This window comes from Antennarius striatus, chromosome 16 (assembly GCF_040054535.1).
Source record: "Antennarius striatus isolate MH-2024 chromosome 16, ASM4005453v1, whole genome shotgun sequence".
NCBI lineage: Eukaryota > Metazoa > Chordata > Actinopteri > Lophiiformes > Antennariidae > Antennarius > Antennarius striatus.
Window position 1 is genome coordinate 20,197,816 of NC_090791.1, and position 7,511 is coordinate 20,205,326.

The 7,511-nt window shown below is 43.4% G+C and overlaps 1 protein-coding gene across 2 annotated transcripts in view; it reads left to right on the forward strand.

Moving 5' to 3' along the window:
* The first annotated feature begins 7,340 nt into the window (after positions 1–7,340).
* LOC137609659 (homeobox protein Hox-B8a) overlaps positions 7,341–7,511 on the forward strand; it is a 5,787-nt gene continuing 5,616 nt past the window's right edge. For both annotated transcript variants that reach the window (XM_068336824.1, XM_068336825.1), the window contains exon 1: positions 7,341–7,511. This exon is cut by the window's right edge and continues 704 nt beyond it. The gene's annotated coding sequence lies outside the window, so the exon portion shown is untranslated.

Here is a 7,511-nt window from a genome sequence, read left to right on the forward strand (position 1 = left end):
TTCCTCTCCTGCTCCTGATAAACAGGGCAGGAGCTGAAGTTACCATTCAGGCCGACGAAACAACAAAACTATGACATAATGGAGTCAAAGAAACGACAGCAGCATCCGGATCATCACAGGATTTTACATTCACCCTCCTAGGCCGCCCCACTCTTCTTACCCTCTCTTCACTCTTCTTACCCCTGTACCGTGGGCTGTCTGGGGCCAAAAACAGAAAATATAGCTGGGCAAAAAATATATGAGAAAATTTATGAAATCGCAACACTCACAGATCCTGCGTGTGCGTAATGTTGATCAGATTTACCTCCAGGGCCGCCAGACTTTTTCCTTATGAATACCAACCATAGATCTCACATTAAATGTAAATTGTAAATCGTGTTTTTATATTTCTCATATTTGTATTCCTTATTACTTCTTGCCCTCCTTTAATGCACCCGACACCGCGTCAAGGTCGTCGTGTGGTAAACTTTACTGGACCTGCATGGCAGTAAACTATTTTCTGATTCTGAAAATAAAGATTTCTTCAGGACATCAGGGGTCAGTGGGACATGTTGGATTTTAAAAAATAGAGAAACGTTTTTCTGGATGTATTGGAAACAAAATTCATTAAAAGAAAAAAGTCATTGAAATTAAGCTTTAAGTGTTTTTACCCGCAGACATGTTGGGAGTAGAAAGGGTTTTTATTTTATCCTCGGGTCCATCCAACCTGCGCGATAAACGTTTGTTATAAACGTTCACAATAAATGAAGCTGTTATTTTCACCACAGCTTTAGAGTTATTGATATGATGGTTTGTTCCAAAGGAAGCGCAGCTTCGTTTTCCGCGCCTTGAGAGCCGAACAGCAACAATTATGTCTGCAGCAAATTAGATGCGTCTCAAAATACAGATAAGTGTGACTGAATGACCAACAGAAGACACCGGTGGGGGCTCACGGCTGACGTTACAGCTTCAGCAACTTATAACCGCCTCATGAATAACGCGTCACAAACGCGACTTTGTGTCAGGAAGTTAATCAGCTGTTCGATTCATAAAGGCTTTGTTAAAAAAATACAGGAAAAATCTAGGTGGTTATAAGTGTGTGTGTGTGTGTGTGTGTGTGTGTGTGTGTGTGTGTGTGTGTGTGTGTGTGTGTGTGTGTGTGTGTGTGTGTGTGTGTGTGTGTGTGTGTGTGTGTGTGTGTGTGTGTGTGTGTGTGTGTGTGTGTGTTATAAACAGTTTACAGTGGGTGCTGTCGGCCTGTGATGGGGAACAGTCTCTGCCCCCCCCCCCCCCCCCCCAGCCAATGAGGCCGCGGGATTTAAGCAGCTTCAGGCTCAGGCCCCAACAAAGCAATCCCATAAACCATCTGTGGATTCGGCGGTGGATGATGGTGATGCCCTCTGAGGTCCAGCGGGGGTCGGAGCTTCATTATATCCTGCAGCCCCCCCCCTCCAGCTGCAGCCCAGCGGCCCCGGGACGCGCACCGAACGCGGGCTGAGAGGCGTGTGTGTGTGTGTGCGTGTGTGTGTGTGTGTGTGTGTGTGTGTGTGTGTGTGTGTGTGTGTGTGTGTGTGTGTGTGTGTGTGTGTGTGTGTGTGTGTGTGTGTGTGTGTGTGTGGTGAGCACCGACACACCGGACAGTAAATCCAGGTGACTCAGACTCCAACACAAATTACCCCCGGGGTAATGCGGGGCTGACTTTCAGCCGGGGGGGGCACAGGGCTGCTGTGTTATTAGTGTTAACGTCTCCTGTGACTCCAGTCGGTCCTGCTCTGCGCGAACAGCACAAAGATTCCACACAACCAGGTGTCCCCTCTGTGCCGGGGGGGGGGCTGTCACCCCAACTCCCTCCCAGACCTCATTTCCGTTCCTCCCTACCTTATACACCCCAGCTGTGGGGCGGTGGGAACACTAAATTGGCTCATTGCGCAGTGATTTAGCTGCGTAACAAACTGGATGTGTTCAGAAGGACGAGATGAATATTCCAGCTCAATCCGATGTCTCCACTTTAATGCCTCATGTTAAAACAGAGTCTACTTGATATAGGCCGCTTCCCGGGCGCATCCCGGGTGGATGGGGGGTCGGGGGGCTCAGGGCCGCTCTTCTGTGTTCCCTCCACACCGAACGAGCTGTTCGACACACTGCTGCTCCTATAACTCATCCAGAGGAAACTGTTCATATTCATCAGATCACACAGAGTTATGGAGCGGCTGTTTGGATCAGCTCTCATCACTCATTCATCCATCGGTGGCTCCATGGATGGACTGATGCCGTCCACGTGTGGAGCTGCTCTGGGCACCGGATGTAGTGTTAGGATCCAAAATAATAATAGTAACAGAAACATGTTGGAGCTGCTCTGACTGGGATCAGATCGAACAGACGGGTGTTGTTCTGCTTTATCTCACCTTTACTACAGAAACCAGTCAGTGTAATTCAGTGTGTGTGTGTGTGTGTGTGTGTGTGTGTGTGTGTGTGTGTGTGTGTGTGTGTGTGTGTGTGAGTGTGTGTGTGTGTGTGCGCGCGCGCGCTGCCAACTCCTTCCCATCAGAGAACATTTTATTTCTACCATCTTTATATTTTAGTAGAAATTATTATAAGTATTAGCTGCACAAATTTTGGTTTCATATATTTTATTATATTATCTCCTGATTAGTTGACTATATTTAACAACCTCCTACCGATGAACTAATAAGTAAATCAATCGATATTTTAAAGTCAATCCACATTTATTTTTTCTCTCTTATCATATCACCCAGTGAGAGTCTGTGGCGGTTTGGGTTCAAAAACAAGACTCAAAAACTAAAATACACAAATAAACATTTAAGCTTTTTTTAGATTTAAATATATTTACATATATTTTAAAATATCGTTTAAATTTAGTTTTGGGTTAGGGTTAGGGTTGTAAAATAATTATATTAGATTAAGTAAAATTCAGTCAGATATTATTTTACATGTCAAATATATATAATGTAAAATATAACATAAAAATACATATAATTTAAAACACAAAATTGAAAAGTCCACTACTGCTTCCATATACATATATACTAAAATAGTAGTAATAATAATAATAATAATAATAATAATAATAGTAGTAGTAATAATAGTAATAATAATAATAATAATAATAATAATAATAATAATAATAATAATAATAATAATAATAATAATAATAATAATAATAATGATAATAATGATAATGATAATAATAATAGTTCTTATTTCTTTACTGAGGTTATTATTATTTAAACAGCTCAGCAGCAGTAAATAAATGCACGCAGGTTTAAAGGATGTTTCCACGCAGCAGACTCTTATTACTCGTTTGTGGCCCCCGTTGGCCCATTCCTTTGAAGACGGTTAAGGCTCCCATCCACAGCCGTCGCTCCGCTTCTTCCAAATGATTCACATCCATCTGCATTCTCTGTAGCTGCGTCTCCAGCCGCAAATCCCCCACCAGTTTGTTTTCCCGCCGTTGGAGCTTCGCAGGAAAGATGAGATTTCCTGCATTTATTTCTTCTGTAATTGTAAAACCACAAGTGAACTCCGCCTGTCGGAGCTACCGCCAGGGTTTGTTTCATTTGTTTTATTTCACTTTACTTATATAAAAAAAATTGTCTGCTAGTATTTCCCTCTCAGGGCCAATAAAACTGCAGCAACTTTCTCTCCTCCTCCCCGTCTCCGTGTTTCTCACGTCAGTTGTTTTGCGCACTTCCTATTTCCAAACGCGCGTAAGGAGCAGGATGTGCTCCACGCACCGGGGGTGTCCAGCTCACGGCCCGCAAAAAGAACCAGGAGGGGGTGTGATGAAGGATGCAGCAGCGGATGAGTGCGGGTTGGAAGACTGTCGTAAAAAAAAAAAAAAACCAGCAAAGAGGAAGAGGAAAGAAGAGATGAGAGAAGAGGACTCAATGCGGTGCAGTGCAATAAAAGAATATGACGGCAATAAAAGTTTATAGCGTATAAATTTCTGAAGGTTAAGAACTAAACGGCTGTAAAGCAAACACGCCGAAAGAAAGAGAAGGGGGGTGGGCGGGGGGGGCAAAATAAAGGAACAGATAGAGAAAATATTAGAGGACAACGTTTAAATCGTCTCGTCGGATCATTTGGATGAAACATCGTGATTGATGCGCGCTGAGCGAGGACACACATAGCCGCGAGAAACGAAGCCTGCATCCAAAACACAATCACGATTTGGTTATTTGCCTTTGTGCTACTTTTTGTCGTGGGGGGGTGGGGGTTTGGGGGTTCTTCCCACCTCCTCCTCCTCTTTTCAGCTCAGGAGTTTTATGGTTTTGTTGCCGTTTGGCTCTATTGAGGTATTTTCCGCTGTGTGTGTGTGTGTGTGTGTGTGTGTGTGTGTGTGTGTGTGTGTGTGTGTGTGTCCCCTGACCTCCCTTTATCTCACTCAGATGCTTCCTAGCAGACATTATCCACGCCCCCCCCCTCCCCACGAGAAAAAAACAAAACAAACCCAAACCTAGACAGCAGACACCGGTGTGTGTGTGTGTGTGTGTGTGTGTGTGTGTGTGTGTGTGTGTGTGTGTGTGTGTGTGTGTGTGTGTGTGCGTGTGTGTGTGTGTGTGTGTGTGAGACAGACTTTTCTGCAGGTTTTACTGTATAATTTTTACATAAAGTTTTATATTTTTTTGGTTTACCTGTTACGTCAGGACAAAGTCTCACAAACGTGACAAAAACTTTAATTTCCATCATGAACAATGATTGATCAGACTAAACACACATACATATATTAAACTTATTTTTTGGTGTTAGTGTTATATAATTTACAAGAAGCAACCTTTTTATAATTGTGTTGAATTCTATTTTATTGTACTAAAAGAGATGGGGGGGGCATGAATTAATAATATAAACATTAAACCACTTTCTTTTGCCCAAATCTTGCCTGTTTATTCTAGTATTTTCACTTTGCTAAGTTTATCTATTCACAGCTATCTAACCCAAATAACAGCATTCTGTTTAAACCCAGCCGTCGTTCCCATTTGTCCCTCCTTTCCTTCCGTCTGTTTGACTTTCTTCCTTTTCTGTTCTTGTCCCAAACCAACCATCACATCTGGATTCTAATTACAACTTGAAGCTTCGTTTAGGAGCAGCTTTACGCAGATCCGTGTTTAGACTGAATACTGCCCTAAACCCGCTCCTAGGCCGCCTGTCCTGACGACAACCCGCCGCTTGATGGCGCTCTTGCTCCATCAATGAAACGTCATTCTCAGCTCAGGGTTTATGAAACGTGGACGTGAAGCGTCTCTTTTCAACGGGGTGAAACTCGCCGTTTACAGATTCTTAAAGTATTTTAAATTAATACTGTTAAGAACTTTGGTGGTTTGACGCTTTTTGACGTTGTCTTTACATTCGGTGCAGTTTTAATTTAATTTTTACAGCGACCGTCGAAAGAAGATCAAGAGATTAGGCCTTACAAAATCTGTAATCTCCTAGGAAATATTTTTTTAACGTGAATAAAATCTACACATGACGCACAAACATCTTTAGCTGCTGGATTTTGACTTCATCTTTTTATTCCAGTTTATTTTATTTTATTTGTTCTACATCAGTGACTTTTGTCACATTCGGGTTGAATCCTGTTTCAGGTGTTTCTTCACTAACACTGATTCTGCTGTCAGTTTGCGGCCTCAAAATTCATTGAAATGCAAAGAGGAAGCAAATAAATTTATTCTCCAGTTGTCCAAAAATGTTCTTTCTGACCACCAGGTGCACATCACGAGGAAATGATTGACAGGAGTGAAGTTTACACTCTGACCTGTTATTCTGTGTAGAAACAAAGGGTTTACAGTCATATAAGTAACACGTCAGTCTGTTTTTTGTGTCATAACTTTATTCCCTGAATCATTTGAATTTGATGTTTGAACACAGGTTCATACAGACGCTCAATAATTCCAACACAAAGTTTTCCTGAAAGTCGGAATTAAACGTCAGCAAAAACATAATTCTATTCTTTTCCTGCAAATCGCGTCTTTGAATAATCTTTATTTTATTGAACCGTTCTATAACACGTAGCAGTTTAAGAATCCAGCTTAAAGGGACTCGATGCAAACAGGAATTGTCAATTAAATCAGAAGGTGAAGTGTTCACGGACCGCGATCACCTAAAAGGCGCGTCCCCCCCCCAGCCCCCGTCTTTAAGGAGGTAAACAAGGAAACATTTGCCCTTTATGGAGCTTTATAGTTTCTTAACGCGTTTACAGCCACTTCCTCTTAGTCTATTACTCTCCTCACTCCTCCTTACATGTTTATGGAGAACATTTCTTTAGAAGAGGGTTCCTACACAGTGATCAGGGAGCAGCCGTACCGGGGCGCACATCCAGCAGTTAACGCGGGAATGGAGGACGAGGAAAGCTCAGACAACTTGTTTTAAAACCTCAATTACATTTAAAAACCTAGTACTTGTTAAAACAAATACCAATTTAGAGGCTCTGCCCCTCCCCGGGCTGAATTAAACTCTCTCCTCTTGGCTCTCTGACATTTTCGGCCTCATTTTCGGCGTCGCTCCCATGAAAGTAGCCCAGCTTTAAAGATTCAGAGGGAGAAATAAGGAAGAGAAATTAATGAGAGAGACGCTCGGAGATGCAATTCACCATCAGAGCCCCCACCCCCATCAGCGAGCAGCCCCCAAGTTAGAAAATACATCTCTTTTCTCCTGGTTGGTTAGCTGGTGTGTGTGTGTGTGTGTGTGTGTGTGTGTGTGTGTGTGTGTGTGTGTGTGTGTGTGTGTGTGTGTGTGTGTGTGTGTGTGTGTGTGTGTGTGTGTGTGTGTGTGTGTGTGCTCGCTGATCAGATGCAAAGCGGCAAAATTCTCATTACCCCTACTCCTCATTTCTTGCTTCATGCTGCATCTATTCTCCTTCACCCTCCTCCTCTTCCTCCTCCTCCTCCTCCTCTTCCTCTCCTCTTTCCATCATTCTCTCGCTCCCTTTGCTTTATCACAGACGCGCATTGCTCCTGGAGCCAAGAACACTATCATCTAGGTTTGAAAGCGTGTGTGTGTGTGTGTGTGTGTGTGTGTGTGTGTGTGTGTGTGTGTGTGTGTGTGTGTGTGTGTGTGTGTGTGTGTGTGTGTGTGTGTGTACGAGCGTGGAAAAGCCAATGGGATGAAGAGCTGATAATAGATGCAAATTATCCCTGAAAAAGAAACACACATACACACACCGGGGCGCATGGGGGGGGGGGGGAGGAGAGAGAGAGAGAGAGAGAGAGAGAGAGAGAGAGAGAGAGAGAGAGAGAGAGAGAGAGAGAGAGAGAGAGAGAGAGAGAGAGAGAGATGGAGGGGGGAGGGAGGAGAAAAAATATGAAACAACTCATTTGCAGAGGAGTAAATCACGGAAACCCGTTAGAGACGCGACAGGGCTCCCGCTTCCAGCGCGAACACCGGAATTGTGATGCGCAGGAGCCCTTCCTCCTCTACTTCTCCCTCTTCTTCATCATCACCATCTCCTTTTTCTTCTTCTTCTTCTTCGCTGGAGATTTTATGGACCCGGTGTGATTGTCGTTGTTGTTGTGGTG